This window comes from Melopsittacus undulatus, chromosome 4 (genome assembly GCF_012275295.1).
Source record: "Melopsittacus undulatus isolate bMelUnd1 chromosome 4, bMelUnd1.mat.Z, whole genome shotgun sequence".
NCBI lineage: Eukaryota > Metazoa > Chordata > Aves > Psittaciformes > Psittaculidae > Melopsittacus > Melopsittacus undulatus.
Genome location: NC_047530.1, coordinates 67,790,630 through 67,807,273, shown reverse-complemented (window position 1 = coordinate 67,807,273; position 16,644 = coordinate 67,790,630). Strand labels below are relative to the sequence as shown.

The 16,644-nt window shown below is 48.1% G+C and overlaps 1 long non-coding RNA gene across 1 annotated transcript in view; it reads left to right on the top strand.

The window, feature by feature from the left end:
- LOC115947249 (uncharacterized) overlaps nt 1–361 on the top strand; it is a 47,955-nt gene extending 47,594 nt beyond the window's left edge. Inside the window, exon 13 of the long non-coding RNA XR_004081190.2 lies at nt 36–361. This is a non-coding gene — a long non-coding RNA (uncharacterized lncRNA). The remainder of the gene's footprint in view (nt 1–35) is intronic.
- The last annotated feature ends 16,283 nt before the right edge of the window (nt 362–16,644 follow it).

The following is a 16,644-nucleotide window of genomic DNA, read 5'->3' as shown; positions in this document are numbered from 1 at the left end:
TGTCTGCTTTGTGATCCTTTTCCTCTTGACAACAGGAAGATCCATACTTTGGTCTTCTCTGGAAAGCTCCTCTCCCTCCAAGTAGCTGTCACCGCTCTCAGCTATTTCTGGTGTGACTCTGGGTTTCCAACATGTGGCTGAGGATTTCCAGGATGCTAACAGCTCCTAAAAGTGAGTGAAATTAGCAATGATAAAAAGAAATGGTAAGGTATTGACATGACACTAGTAGCACCTGCAAGAACACTTCTCACAGTGCCTTGTCACCCTGCCTGACACCTTTTGCAGTAAAACACCTGGGCTTTCACTTGAAATCTGGTTTTGCAGATTTGGAGGAGGGAAAACAAGATGTTAGCACTACATTAAAAGTTCGCCTGCAACACCAGAAAAGACAGCTCTAAAACTGACTCAGGGAAGTGATGGGCAGCTCCAGGATGGGGACCAGTGGGGATTTCCAGCAGCACACTGTTTCAGTGGGAGAAGCCATTGATCAAAGGGAGTAGAAAAAACTGGCCAACGGGAAGACTTGCTGACATAAATATCTCATTGAAGTTTGAACTGCAACTCCCAGCAGGGAAAGGCCTTATCTGAATACCAGCTTGCATAACGGTAGCTATGCCAGTTCTTATTCCTTTTGGCTAATTTGAATGTATTTATTGGCAGAAGTCAGCGTTCAGAGATATTTGCCAATTTTGATATTTTTAGGTGAGCTCCTTTGCAGCCATCTTGCTCATGCAGCCTTCACCATTACTTCTAAGCCTGAATGCCAAGGGCAGGAAAGACTCTTCCAACTAGACCTCCTAGAGGGAGGTTCTGGTTATACACTGGAGAGATGCTTCACCAGAAGGCTGTGTGCATTTTAAAAACTTGTCTGCTCCTCCTCTTGCCATCATCCTCCCAGTGTTTCCTCTGTTAACCTTTGCATTAATACCTGTGCAATTCTAGGAGTTAGCAAGACAGGTACAGTCATGCTAGGGATGGCAAGAGGTCCACACATGAAGCCATTAAGGCTAGAACAAGACAGTGTCATGGGGCACTGCATCCCAAGGCAGTGAATTCCAGCAGTAAACCACACACCACCACTCCCCACAAAAGCAAGCGTCTTTTGCCTTTTAAATTTAAATAAAGCTTCCACTCCTGTGTGTTTTCATGCTGTTAAAAGGGGGAAATACCTTCTCAGGACCATTAGTTACGTCTGTGCTCTATTATGGCCCTTTTATTCAGCTGCTTTCTGAAACTGACAGTCCCTGACCCATCAATCTGTCCTTGTCTCTGCTGGCTTCTATTACTCACTCGTCTCAGAACCTCTTATGTTTCTGCCATGTCTTTTCTTGGATTTAAAATGCAGCCATGTATTATATGTCCTCTGAGGAGTTAGAGAATGTGATGAGTGGGCTCTCTGGAAATGCAAATGCTCAGGACTAAGGAGCTGCCGTATACTCAAGTTCATCTTGGCGGCACTGCTAGACACATACCAGAGTGTTTTGGAATGACACATCCATAACATATGAGAGATTCTCAGCTGGGCCACGCGCAATGTAAGGAAGCCACTTCTGCCTTTTCCCTTGGATTGAATTCCTATAGATCTCAGCCTTCTGCCTGACTGTCATGGCTCACTCTAAAGAGAGCCTTGCCGATAAATGAGAAAGTTGCTGGATGGCTGAAAAATGTGCACTCTGCATCCTCTGTACTGCCACACAACTGTGTCTGGAAGTGAAATGCGATCAGTGGATCAGACCAGAAGGCTCAAGTTTCATCTCTGTAAATACTGAAGAATCGGTTTTCTCTTGTTCCCTTTTTTGTTCAGTGCCATCGGAGCCCCATCCCATCATACTCAGACAAAATCTTCAGGTAATTTCATGCTTTTCCGTTTTTTGTGTCCTTTCTTTAAATTAAGTTCCTTCCTTGTCCAGAGGGTCAGCAGCTGTGCCATCTAAACCCAACTGAAATCCTGTTTCCCTGGTTGAGGGATTGGGAAGAATGACCAAGTGTGGTTTATCTGTCATCTAGGTCACCTGGCTGTCCTGGGCACTTTTGCTGAGAAGAACATCACTGGTGGTTTCTCTCTTCCACTCACAACTGCATTGTGGCCCTGCTATCTGATTCAAGACCAATAAACTTCAGCTTGTCCCTCCTGTGCCTAGCTAGGGCATGGATTGGGACCATGATCTTTGCTCTGAAGGGTTTTGAAGGTATCTAATTTGGTTCAAATCCAACATACATCACAGCCCTTTGAGCCAGCATTATGTGTCCCAGAGAAATCTCATTTACCAGGAGGTTTGTCTGCCCTCTCCAACATGCAAAGCTGCAGAAAAGTCTACCACATAGCAGCTGTGAGATGGCTGATCTGCATGATTTTGTATTTTACTTGTTTCTGGGTGTTCTAGTCTGTTGCAATTAGCTAGCAAGCCTTGTTTTCTTTATGACCATTTGTAGTGCTGATTGTTTGCCATATATCTTTGGGCCTGAGCCAGAGAGAGCAGCAGTCTGGAAAACAGCTGGTACCTGAAGCTGGTCAGAGCACTGGCTTAATGCACAGATTATTTTATGATTACTTATTTTGATTCAGAGCCATGAAGAGATGAAGAGTTGGTCTTTACCAGCCTGGAGCATCACTCCCCTAAAAACCAAAATCCCCAAACCCTCCACAACCCTTTCTACCCATTAGAAGAAAAAAAAAATAGAATAAAAAAGGGCCTCTGCTCATTTACTCAAATATTTGGTTCCTTCAGGTGCAGTTTACGCTGAAAAACTGGAGAATGATTATTCAGTATGAATTCAGGAGACTTTATGCTTTATGGTGGTCCACAGAGTTTTGGGGTTGCTCTATGAAGCTGCCAGCTGCAGAAGGAGGAAGGCACCACTGCTTACTTCTGCTGAAGTTATCTGGCTGTGCCAGTTCAGAAAAGACTTGCAGGCCAAAGAGTGTAAGAACCTGCTCTCAGAAACTTTGGGAGGAAAAAAACTCCAAAAAAGTTGAAAGCTATTTTGCAAATCTGTTGTGTTGCTCGTGGAGTAGAAGTGGATGAATGCGTTAAAACAGCAAATTTGTCTCTGGGAGGTAAAGCATACCCTCAGTGGAACTTGCAGTGTTGTCCGTCTGCAGGAATTGGTGTGACTGTGTTAGTGAAGTCTGGATGTACAGGTATTGCCTGAAAGTATTCAGAGGTGGTGATGCAGAGACACCAGCCTTGCTCTGCGTGTTCTCCTGATCCTGTTTTTTTCTAGGATGCACGCAGTCTGAGCCTCTCTTGCTAACTGCATGGCTCACACCAGTCAGGGTACCCCCGCAAACTTCCTGCTGCTGCAGACCTACCTGCTAAGCCCAACTTAGCTTCCCGGGAGGCCTGACATGTAAGAGACAGGAGCATCAGCTACCTGGGCTCTGCAGAGCCTATTTTAATACTAATTTTTAAGTATTATTAAAAATAATCTGCTATACCTAATTAAAACTGAAAAATCTGCCTCACCTGAGCACTGCCACTGTTGCTGTAGCTATGTCAGGAGATACAGGCAAATGGGGACCAAAACAAAAGGGACTCTATTAGGACACAGCAAATACATACCCATGTCTTTTTACTGATGGCATTGTCCTTCAACACGTCCCTGTGCCTGGGCTGCAAGAAAAGAAAAGTTCCCAGGTCACAACTCTGGTGCAGAGGGGAGACTGGGAAGGGCAAGAAGCTTTTGGGTATCCTCAGGGTGCTCCTGCCCCCCATGTGCAGCTGTGGGGTGGAGGAACCTTCCCCAGGTATTTGGGGTGTCTGTCTGGGAGCTGGGGCTTGCTCAGCTTTGCTGCTATTGCACAGGGAGAGCCTGGGATCACAGGTGCTGCTGGGTTAGAAAGAAATAATAATTCATGTCTCTGTTCCTGGGTCATGCTTGAAATTAATGAATGGCTTTAGAAAAATGGGCAAGTTTCCTTGTATTTTATAGTTTGAACTCTTTCTTTGCCTGCAGGTGTCTGGGCACAATTAGGTTATGCTTTCACACCTTATTCCAGCCTAGAAAATACAAGATGCAGAGGTAATCACAGGACTCCTGAAGCAGTGTCTTCAGCTGTGGGGAGCTGAGGAAGGAGCAAATGTAGTAAGCAGCCTGTGATAAAATCGTGATCTGGTGTGACTAGCACATGTAGATATCCTACAGTAACAGCCATGAAAGCCCTAACCATGATTCACAGGGCTGTAATGAAGTCATTGCAAAGCATTCACTGCTGGACGGCTTCCTGGGTCTAGCTCTTAACAGGTCTTAATGGGCCAAAAAATGGGAGGCTTCGAGGGGGAGCCTGAAGCAAAGCCCTGATTGCCATACAGTGCAGTGTAAGTGGTTCAGTGTCCCATCCAAGCATTGAGCTTTTTGCTACAAATGGATGAGAGAAGCAAGAGAAGTGGTGTTTCTCTGAGATCACATTGAATGAGGATGTGCATTTGGCAGGTACGTTCTTAGGAAGGATTACTTTGTGGGCAGAGATGCTGAGGAGAAGAATATTAAGGAGAGGTTGCAAATTTTTCTTGTTCTGGAGGACATTAAGGGATGCATGCATGCTGCTGTAAAAAGGAAAAGCCCCCCAAAAGCTGCTGCAGCTTGAGCATCAATGCTGTGGAGCACAGCCTTCTTGGCATTGGTCCCCCTCTGCAGTCCCGTGGGGACCCCAGGCCACCATTCCCTCTCCAGCATCATCCATCTCTCCTTTATCCTGCATTTAGGATGTTAAAATGCTAGTTTGGGTTGTCTGGGGAGGATCTGGATGCTAGGCTGGCTCCCCCTTCCTACTCCAACTACTGCAACGGGCACTGGGGTCTGGGCACTCTGGGGCTGTGTGCGTGGTTGGTGGTGACCATAAAACAAGAGGAAAAAAAGAAAACACATGGACAGGAGGGGAAAATAATCAAGCCGAGGGGGAAGGAAAAAATCAACTTGTCCCCTTATAACATGAAAGCCCTCCTCCCCTTGGAAGAAATAAAAGCCAGAGTGAAATGAAGGTAAATGCCAGAGATTTAAGTACCACACTGCTGAGTGTGTTTTAAAGGTTACCTTTCAGGGGGTTGAAGAGAGAGCGAGAGACAGAAAGGGAAGGAGTTGGAGCACTTCCCATTGCGAGGACCACTCCAGCTCTTAATGGATTTTTATATCCTTGTCTGCTTTTTGTGACATTATTAAAATTGCTTATTTTTAATTTGTTTTCCCTTTCTTTGTCTGTGGGAGGGGGTTGGGGGGCAGGAGGACAAACTCCGTTGCCATGGCAATATCCAGCTACACGATGCACATCTGCATTGCTGATATAGAGCAAAAAAAATGAAGTTTTGGGATAGTTTTTAAAGAGGAAAGAAGCCGTGTCTGGGAGTGTGTGTATGCACACATGCATGCTCATGCCAGAACTAAAGTCATAGGGTTTAATTACAGGCGTGGGAAGGTGACATTTCCAGTGCTTACTTGACCAGGATAAAGAAATGAGGAGCCTGAAGCAAGGTAAACACCTATGTATAATGTAAATGCTGAATGGCAGACCTCCCCACTTGCCTTACATCTAGCAAATATCTCCTAATTTGCTATTCAAAAAGTACACCAAAATTTATCTCTGTTTTAGGGTATATGCTCATACCTTTGGAAAGTTGTGTATGTGCCTGTCAGACCTGGCAGATATGGGTCGCTACCTTATCAAAGCAAGGACAAATCTGTTCTTGGATGGCAAGTGCCACCTTTCTGCACCCCGGGGGATTCCCGATTATCTGCTCCTGTGCAAAGTCAACCTGCTGGGAAAAACTCAGGTACCACAGGTGATCTCAGCACCTGACAGTCTGGGGTACCAGAGCAAGAGGGGCTGATGGCACAGGGCTGCCAAGACACTCACTGTTCCACTTGCAGTCTGCAGTGAGCTCTTGGCATAAGACCCCTTTGTCTTCCAGGATGGATGGCCGCTGAATTGCCCAGACAGACAGTCTTGCAGCAGGAGAGTGTTCCAGCTCCTCCCAGGACAGCTGAGGATGCTCTCTGCCTGCTGGCCAGGGCTTGGTGTGGGATTGCCTCCAGAAGGAAGGTGGTCTGAGTAGCTGCATGGCTCAGCAGCACTCGCCAGCAACCCCAGCATGGCTCTGAGCTACCAAGCAGGCTCCTATAAGATAGCGCAGCTTTTTCTTTAAGCCCTTGCTGTCCTTGGAAGGATGGTTTCTAAGGTGCATCAGAGAAGCAAAGGTCTGAGTGGGGGAAGAAGTCTTCTTTCCATCTCACATTCAAGTAGGTAGGGAAAAAAGCATATGCTGAAGGTGCCTGCTGTACTTCTGAATCCTGCTTTCTCCTTCCAGTTCCCCAGCCCTTTGAGTTGGTCAGTTCCCTTTAATTTTGTTTTCCTGTCAGAAGGTAAAACCAAGCTACGCACCCAGTGGTATTCATACTCCATCATGGCCAAATAAGCTCAGAATTACTCAGAATGAGCTATCTGCTCCAAATCCCCATCTTCCCTGCTTGCCCAGCCATCAGAGGCAATCCTATTTCAACATAGCTCCTGAGCCTGGTTTTGTTATCTGTCTGGGTAAGCCTGTTGCTCCTTACAGCTCAAATGCCTCATCCTCATGACATGCTGGGTGTAAGGAAAAGCATATTTTAGGTTTCTGCATGGGCTAAAGAAGTCAGGTGGGGGCTAAGCTTGGATGGGAACCAGCATTTCTGTTGGTCACTTCCATTTCCCCCTGCACAACTGAGAGATGTTCAGGGCTGCTTGCTGAGATCTGGGTAGTATGACCTGGTGCTTAGAACACAGGTCCATGCCAAGACTCACTGAGTACAGATGCTATGTTTCCTATAATGCATGGCGGGTATGGAGTGCTGGGATATTCAGCCTGCGGTACCTTCTTATCTCAGGGATAGGAAAGGATCTCAGGGTTGCTCAGCCTGCTCGGACTCTTGAGCAAGGGAGATTCCTCTGCTCTGCTGCAGATTTCTGCTCAGGGAGCAAAAGCTCATAGAGGGGAGAGGTGATGCAAAGACTGGGATGCACCAGTGCTGGGCTGCTTTGTCATGGTTTGGTGTGGCCTGAGAGCATCCATCAGGGCTCAGCCCCTCCTGGCAGAATGAAGGGGTGCAGATCTCCCCAGGAGGGCTCAGCAGGTGGCATGGAGAGAAAAGTCCCCAGCATGACTGCAATCTCCACCTCTGTGGGCCCCAGCTCCCCTGCTGGGCACCCTGACCAGGCTCTTGCTGGTGTCAGATGGCCTCTCAGAAACAAATTATCGCCTTGGCTGGCGGGGTTGATATGATTTCATTTACTGCTGCTTTTACCAGCAGTGCTCAGTGCCCAGCAGGACCCAGGCAGCACGGCTGTGCTGGCACCAGGGGATGCGAGCAGAGATGATAGAGGCTCCCCCCAGGCACCAAACTCTATTTTAGACACTCTTACATCTCCTGCAGTGAGGGATTTGCTGTCAAGGACTGCTCTCATGGGGCAGCCAGGCAGAGCAGGGAGTGGGAGATGGAGCCTGCAGAAACCCTATCCCATCTGGTTACTCATCTTGCCTCCATTGAAAAGGCTTCAGCAGCAATCCCAGCTCCTGGCAGGAGACAGAAAGGGTGAGAGGAATGGTGAATGCTTATTCTGCTTAACCACCTTCCCGTGGATACGTCAGTGGGCTGCATCTGTACCCCACCAAGTGCTATCAGAGGGACACAGAGAGACAGACCCCTCTGCACCTAGAGCTCTGTCCTGTGAGCATCACATCAGCCCCTGGCTCTATGCCACCGAGCCTACTCTTGCAGGACTTGCCATACCACCACCATGCTGAGCTGTCCAGACACATAGCCAGACACTCCAGCAGATGGGTGGGAACGGAAATAGCCTGTTAAAACTTCTCAGCTTCACATCTGAAATCAGTGGTTTGTGGGCAAACAGGTAGTATTTTAGCTCCAAGGGCTCTGGTAACTGCTGCTATTGCTCTTATTTCTTTTGCTCTTCTTTCACCAGAAAGTCCACAATAAAAATACAGTGGAAATGCTTGAAAAACAGTAGTTGTCAAGAAAAGCAGGTAACAGAAATACTTGGGGCCGAGGGGTGACAGAGAAGTCAAGCAGCAACCAGGCAGTGCAACCCCACCAGCCCCTGCACCCGGCCGGATGCATTGGGCAGAGCTCCACAGGGATGACCCTCATCAGGGACAGGCTAAGGGCAGGTACTGGTGCTGTGCCAGCTGTGACTCGCTGCAAGGCAGGACTGGAAAGGTATGGAAAAGTATTGGGCTTTTTATGTTATTGCTTTTTCTGCAGAGCAGGGTTTAGCATCTGCACTTAAGGAGAGCAGCAGCACCTACTTGTGCGGTGCTCAGACTTGTTTGTGGAAAAGGAGAAAAGATGGGCTGTGCTATCAGAAACAAATGCCCTGGTCAGCCCCTCCTGAGACTACGTGGTGCATGCAGAGTATATATTTAGGTTTTGGTTCACCTTCCTTACCTTACAACAGCCCCAGCGTGGTGCCCTGGAGACCCAAGCCAGCACTGCAGGGACATGCAGGAGTACCCAGTGCCCGCAGTGATTGCTTAATGTGGACAGCACTTGATTAGAACTTGTCTCTATTCTTTGGTTGATAATGCTGCTACAATGGAGGGGGGGGTTGTGTGTAAAAAAAACATGAAAGCCAGAGAGAGATGGGGATTTAATTGGATAATTCTCACTGAAGCATCTCCTGGTTAACCAGCCAGAACCCCACCTGCATCTTTACATTATTTTGCATGTTAACAAGGTCTGCATCCTGTGAAGTGGCTGGTGGGGCATGAGGGGTTATTAAACCTAGCAGCGCCACTTCCATTTATCCTCCGGGGTAACTAGAGGATGTAGCTGGATGTCAGTGCTCATCTCCAGCAGCCCTTGGGGAGCCAGGTGCCCAGCGGGGTAGCTGAGCTCTTTTTTAGTATGCTCATAACACAGAGCAAAATGCTTCTGTTTAGAAGTTTGGGCATCTTTAGTATTATTGTGAGCAGACACTATGCACCAGCAGAGAGAGAAATTATGAGACTTTAACATATAACCTCCATCAGGTGAGCAAACAGGACCCCTGGTTTCATTTTGCTTTCATTCCTGCATTTGGCTGATGAGTAATAGCACAAAGCAGGGTAGGGGGAGCAGAATCATAGAATCATTCAGGTTGGAAAGGACTTTCAAGATCATCAAGTCCAACCCTTAACCCAGCATTGCCAAATCCACCAGTAAACTGTGTCCCTAAGCATCACATCTACACTCTTTTAAATCCTTCCAGGGATGGTGGTTCCACCACTGCCCTGGGCAGCCTCTTCCAGTACTTGACAACCCTTTGGTAAAGAAATTGTTCCTAATATCCAGTCTAAATCACCCCTGGTGCAGCTTGAGGCTGTTACCTCTTGTCCTATCCCTTGTTACTTGGGAGAAGAGACAGAGCCCCAGCTCACTGCAACCTCCTTTCAGGCAGTTGTAGAGAGCGATAAGGTCCCCACTGAGCCTTCTCTTCTCCAGACTAAATAACCCCAGTTCCCTGAGCTGTTCCTCATAAGACTTGTGCTCCAGACCCTTCACCAGCTTCGTTGCCCTTCTTTGGACATGCTCCAGCACTTCAGTGTCTGTCTTGTAGTGAAGAATGGAGCAACAAAGCTGAAAATGTCCTGGCTTGTTTATTTTGCTCCCAGTTATGCAAAGCAACCTGAGTGTATGGGTTTCTTTCCTCCAAGGCCGGCTGGGGCACAGACATTAAGCCAACTGGGTAAGATCCGCTAGAGACAGTCATGGACAAATGCTCAAAAGTATAAATATATCACTGGAAATTTCTGGAGCTCTTCCCATCCTGGACAACCTGACCTTCAATTTGTTGAACTTCATCTCACGATTTTAATGGTTGTCAGTGCAAACACAAGACAGTTGTTCCTGGAAACACTGAGCCATCCCCCAGGCCTTGAGAGAAGTTCGTGTTGCCCTTGTCATCCCTCCCACAGGAGGATTTTTTCCAAGCACTTTATTTTATCTCAGAAGCATCGTGCTGTTCTCTGGGAGGTTGCCTCTGCTTCGACCCTCAGAAAACATGTCCTGAAAGATGTCACTCAGTAGGAAGCAAGGCATAAATGTGTTTGTCTGAAAAGCTGTGGAATCAGGCTGAGGAAACAAACACCAGGAAGGTGGATGAGGATCTCAAGTTCTCCTCTCACCAGCATCAATAATAGTCCTAGCAAAGAGAGGGGAGCCATGGAGAAAGCTGCTGTAAGACCCAATTCTGCTACAGAACCCCCAGTCTGGATGTTTTTCACATCGGCTTCTAGGAGGAGAATAAGCAGTTGATAATCCAAACTGCTCAAAATTATTGTGGGTAGTAAATTAGCAGCAGCAAGTGGAAGCAGGTGACTCAAACTGACTCATAACGAGTCACAGGAAGCATCCTTCTCCCGGAGTGTGGTCACAGCTTGGCTTGACGCAGCCTTTGACAGGTATCCTTTAACTATAGAGAACCTTTCCAGATGCCATGAAATGTCACCAGGTTTGCCCATGTCAGCACCAAGTCCTGCTCCAAAGGGAAGTGCTTTTCTGCTAATTAAAATTAATGGGCTCTTCCAGCTTGTCTCCATCCAGGTTTTCCTAGGTACTAGATGCCATGGGAGGATTGGTCACTGCATGAGCTGCTTCCTAAGCTGCACAGTTTAGACCAAGGAAGGATATTTAAAATCCCCAAGGTCCCCAATCCAGACATAATTTCCAGCCGGGGAACACAGCCGGTAGTAAACATTAGAGGTTCTTCACCAACACCCATCCGCTGCAGAAACATAAACTCCATTCAGAACTAGGCACCTTTGGCCCTGTTACTCACAGAAAGAGTTGTCAGACTCTGGCAGCCTTCAAAGCCTTGTACTTCGGGACTTTGGATGTAGGTCAATGTAAGCACAGTGTTAATTTAGCATCAGCAGGAACAGCTCCAGTCCATCAAACCTACTCCTGTTAAACACACACTGCCCTGGCTTTGGAGTGGGAAGCCATGTCTCTACACCAACCAGCAACACGTAGCACCATCCTTGGTGGCTCACCCAGAAGGCTAGTGTTAGCAATAGTGAACATGGTGGATATGCCTGCAGGTGCAAGCAATGGGCACACATTTCCGCACTGTAAGGAAGCCACAGCTTTGGTTAACTGTTAAGGTGTTTTTCCAGATATTGTGATGATCTCCTTTGCTGCCCAGTAAATTTTCACCCAGCTTCTTGGCAAAGACAGAGGAGGCTTTGTGCCAGCCACCCCTCCAGAGCAGTTCCTATTTTCATGTGATGAGCCCAAAATCAAGCAACCACCATTCTCCTACGCTTCTCCCCTGTACCAAAGAAGGGTTTGTGGCTGTAAATGGGGACCTCAAGCTCCATTTCAGCTCATGAGGATAAAAACAATGAGAACAGCATTTATGGGGAACTGTTTTTTCCCTTAACTTTAGTACTATTCACTTGGTCTTGTAGAACGTAACACAAAGCATGTTGGACTGAGCTGCAATATTCTTATTCATTTGCTTCCATAGCGCTGGGAAACCACATTTCATTTCCCTGACAGCAGAGACCATGAGTAGTGGACACCACCAAAGATGCATCACAGAGCATCATTCTCAAGCACTGGATGGCTTCAGCCAGCTGGAAGACCAGATGCGATTTGAGGCTTGTCGCAAGTGGAAATGCACTAGGATACATGGCTGGAGACCCTAGCCCTTCCACTCCATGCCCTTCCTGGATCTGGTCCATCTGGCAGATACCCCCTGCAGCACCCCTGATGCTGGTGCTGTTGGCAGGTATATTGCAGGAGGAAGCTGGGCTTTGCCTTGGAGAGTACTGGGTGTCATTCAGCAAAGGATGTTCCCAGCACTGGGCAGTGACACACATTGTTAGTAAGGCCAGGCTGAATCAAGAAAAACAAGTGAGATGACACCCGGCAATCAGTAATTCCTCCCCCTCACCCATAACTCTGTCAGCCCTTTCAGCTGGATTGTCAAAATACGTTTGTCACAGAACAATTCCTACTCTTTTTTTTTGTTATTATTATTTTCCCCCCTTTTTTCAGACTCTGGCTGAACTCATCTGTTTGGAACAAAACCCAATATTCATTTCCTCCTGGGCAGTTGATTTTATTATTGGCTCACCTGCTCTCATGGCTGAAAAGCTATAACACTAGCTGGGTCTTCAAAATTGAATTTTGTTGGGTTTTGGGTGGTGGTTGTTTTTTTCCAGCCTCACGTATTCCATAACTGCAGGTTACTGGCAACGATTTGAAGATGTACTTGGCAAAGGCAGTTTCTGTCTGGGATGGGGATGAGCAAAACAGGAAGCCTGCCTCTCTCTAAATCAGCATCTTTCCAAGGGCTCAAATTATTCCTGAGCAGGACAGATCTTGCTTGTGCCTTGCATATATTTTGCTGGGGTGAAGTGGAGCTGTGGGCTGTTACTAGAAGTTCCACTGGGTGGATAAGAAGAAGATGTGGGTTACTTTGGGATTTTTTTGGGGGAGTAGGAAGGCTCCTGCTCATCCCCAGCTTGGAAGCTGGGAGCCCTGCCAGGCTGGGATGAACTTGGGATGTTGCTTGGCCTGGGGATCCTTCCCAGGCTCCCCAGTTCCTGCCATGGCAGCATGTATTTTGCTGCTTCAGGGACTGTGTTCAGGAGGCCAGGCTCAGTTCTGCACTGCACTGCCAGCTCTCCTTATTTTAGTCACTGCTCTTCTCTGCTGGTCTAGCAGAATAAAGGTCTTGGGACAGAGAGGGAGGGACTTGTGTGTCCCATTGCATCACTAAGACTGGGTCTCCCACGCTAGACCCAAAATGCTCCAAGTGCTGCTCAGAGAGCTGTGTTAAGGGCTTAGAAACTCTGGATTAGCCACTGTTGCATTAAACCTCTTTCCTTTCTGTGGCTAGGTGATGTTATCTTCATTCTGCAGCTGGAGTAGTGAAGCCCAAGGGTAGGAACAAAACCCTAATCTGTGTTGACACTGGCTTTCACCTCCCCAGCAATATTCTCTGTCTCACTTGTCCATGCACATGTTTTCCATGCCTGTCTTTTCTGTGGGAATCCTGGCTGAGACATTTGCTCCCTCAGAGTTCCCTGCAAATGCTAAATGAGGTGCCAAAGCCAAAAGCTGATCTCATCGTTTCTCAGCAGGAAATAAGTTTGCCAACAACTGGTATTTCGACTGACCTCATATCGTGAAAGATCTGTGTCCCATCATACCTGGAAATGCCAGCCACAAGACAACGTTGGTAGCAGGAGCCAGCATTTTACTGGAAGGAATATTTTTAGCCTGGCAAAGCGTTGTATTAGGAATCTTATTCCTTCAGACAGCCATACCTCAGTCAATCAGAGCAAGTGCACAGACTCCCTGGCTGCAGTGCCCAGAGGAGTAGCCTGACTGACCAGCGGCTGTGCTGGCACCATCACTGTGCATCCTCAGCACTGTTGATGGATCCAGATCCGCCCACCTGCCAGCATAGGTCAAGGCCGGACATGTGTTAGGACAGGAAAAGCAATCCCAGCTGAAAATGAGAGGAAGGGGAAGTGTGAAGAAAACCTCGCAGGTGTCAGACAAGCCCCTCCCCGTGCCTGCCCTGAGAGGGCTCTGCGTTAGAAAGTGCCTGGGGATGGGGCTGTTCAACGTGCACGCTTGCATTACTGCTCTGCCCAAAGGAATTGGCCTGGGGAAGCTGGATGCTGCCATGGTGAGTGGCATCCTGCTGAGCTGCTTTCCCCAAGCTGCCAGGCACTCACCCACACCACCATGGCTGCAGAGCATATGAAAATGTATGAATGGGGTTGAGTATCCACAGAGTGAGAAGGGCCATGCACCCACGCACCCTCCAGCTGACAAGTCCTCTGTGATCTTCTTGATAGCTTAGGTGCAGGAGGATGAGGAGCAATACAAGCTGTCATCTGCTGTACCTTCAGATTGACTGAAGAGAGGGAAGGAGTTGGCAGACACTGCATGTCCTATGCGCCAGGCTGCCCACATGCTTTTCTCCCTCTCAGTTACCAGGTGCAGTAAAGAAACAGGCAGGGCCAGTCTCATTAAGTGGGACTGGGGCTGGGGCTGGAATGGTCTGGGCTGAGTTTCTAGCCCCTTTGTGGACAGCTCTTCTGTGCCAGCATCATGTAGTAACTTGCAACTCAGACAGAGTAGTCAGAGGAACTTGAGGTAATCCTGCAAGCTGGGAGCTGGTTCTCAAACGGCTGGCTTGAAACCCAGGAGGATAAATCCCACTGGAGTGTATGCAACGCCTGGGTTTTGGAATGAGGATCACTGTAGGAGAGTTCAAGAGGATGCAAAGCAGGCTGGCTGGCTGGCTGGCTGGGGCTTCCCTTCTCTCTGCTTTCATCCCTGACCTGGCATCTGCACCTTCAGGGAACACCAAGTGATTGCTGCCTTCATACTGGTCTTCTCCTAGCAAGTCCCCTTGCACTGTTTCCCTGCTAAATAAGATCTCTTGTCTCCCAGTATCATTTTCCCAGGCACTCCTAGGCTCTAACGTGTCCTCCTGAGACCTTACCTCTGCTGTCTAAGCAGCAGGCAGCAGCAGCAGCAGCAGGAGGGGGAGATGGGGTTGCAGGTGAGCCAGGGACGAAGTTTGACCGAGTAGGTGATTATTTGGCAGAAGGAGGAAGCGATTGCCATGTGGCACTCCCTGGGTATACCTGGAGGGCACAGCTGATGAATAGGACTGTTTTACTTGCCTCAGGCTGAGCCATGCAAAGCTCAAGAGAGTTTTTTTCCTGAGCTGCTCCATTAACACAAACAGACAGCAATGCTAGCTGCTGACACCAGGGTTAATTAAATCCATCTCTCCATCAATTCTTATTCAGCTATTATCGATGGTCATTAGATCAGCGACAAAGTGACAAGCAAACAGTAATAGACTCATCTTAACCCTTGCGGTGCTGGAGAAGGGTACACAGACTATGTGAGTGGGGAGGTGGCTTCTCTGGTGCTCTGCTCAAACTCTACTTGCTGTGCCTTAGAGCATCCCACCTGTATTTGAATTAATCCCCTCAGTAGGGCAGGTCACCAGCACCATTCCTCTGGGAAGCAGAGTCTGTGCCTGTGCCTCTCTGTCCCTTTCCAACAGTTTCATGGCCTGAGGTACCCACAGGAAATGTGCTGCTCCTCAGGGATGCTGGGGAGAGCAAATGCAGTCTGGGTGCAGTGACACGTGGACTAAAAGCTGAAAGGTCTCCCTGACACATCCGTCTCACCATATAACAGAGATTGCAAGATGCTCTGGGGCAGCTGTGCCCTGGTGTTGGTCCACTGGGGAAAAAAAGTCATCCTCATCACAAAGTGGCCCTGAGCTGCATGGCAGAGTGATGAGGGTGATATCACCCTCAGAGGAGAGACCTACAGAGCTTGTGTGCACACCTAAGCAACTAAACAAACCAGGGGAAAATTAGTTACTGGAATATATCTGTGAAAGGACTAACAAGAACAAGCAGAATGAGTGTTTTCAGCTCCTAAGGCCTTTCCTTCTTGCAGCAAGGCAGAGCTGATTTCCACCCCCAACCCATGCCCATGTTCTGAAGGCTCCTCCAGTGCCACTCACACTTTTACAGTCAGGCTCGTGGTGCAAGGCTGCTGCTGCTGCTCTCCTTCCTCCCCCCCCCCCCCCCCCCCCCCGATTAACAGCTTAAATGAGAACTGAAGGCTGCCCAAGAGCTGCAATACATTTTCATGCCTCTGCCACTGCAGCCAACAAGCTAATGTCCAGTTCCCTTCAAGGTCACTCACAACCTTCAAGTCACTTTCTAGCTTGCTTGGGGAATGATGTTTTCATCCCCCAGTTTTAACTCACAGAGCAAGCAGACAGGGTCTTGCTGGGAGTGCTGGGGCTGGGTCTTGGTGGTGGCTCACATGGGACACACAATGATGGGTTATGAAATGCCTGCAGTAAAATATGTAATTCTGTGCATATGTGTAGGTAAGCAACCAGCATCAGATTTTTGCCTCCTTATAGGTGAAACCCTATGGCAACATTGCCCTTGATGGTCCATGCAAGTCTTTCTAAAAACCTAGGGTAGTCCTTGGAGGTTTTACATGCAGGTTAAGTAGCCCCTTGGTTAGGAAGGGTGAGTAGGACTACATGATGTGGCAGAGCAAAGCCACTGTTGTTTTATTCAGTATTTGCAGGGAGTGCTGCAGCCCAGAATGCTCCAGATTTGTTTTCTGCATTAGCAAAATTACAAAGTGCCACCAAAGACCAGTCTTCCAACTGGTAGGATGGAGCTTTCGGTGCTTGTAGGCTTGCAGTAGAGGCTTGTTATGAGTTTTGACCCAGCATGGTGTGGGAAAACCATAAAAAAATGTATTTATTACCACTTTTCTGACTCTTACTGTCTTTCTTGCTCTTGTGTTGCTGGAGTTGGGCTGGCTGTGGTGGTAGGGTGTGATTTGCTGGAGAAGCTGCCCAGACTCCTCCTTCCAGCCTCTACCCAGAAGGTTTCAAAGTGAAGACAAGATTCCTGAGTGCTGCTACAAGCGCCTCACAATGGCCCATCTGCTCTGCCACAGAAAGTACATGCTTTTGCAGGATTGCCTGGGGTTTGAGCTTCTGGAAATAGTTAATAGTGACATTGCTGGTCCATCACTCTTTGGTACACACTGCTGCATCCCTTCGGTATTCTTGCAGGGTTCAGGGATCTC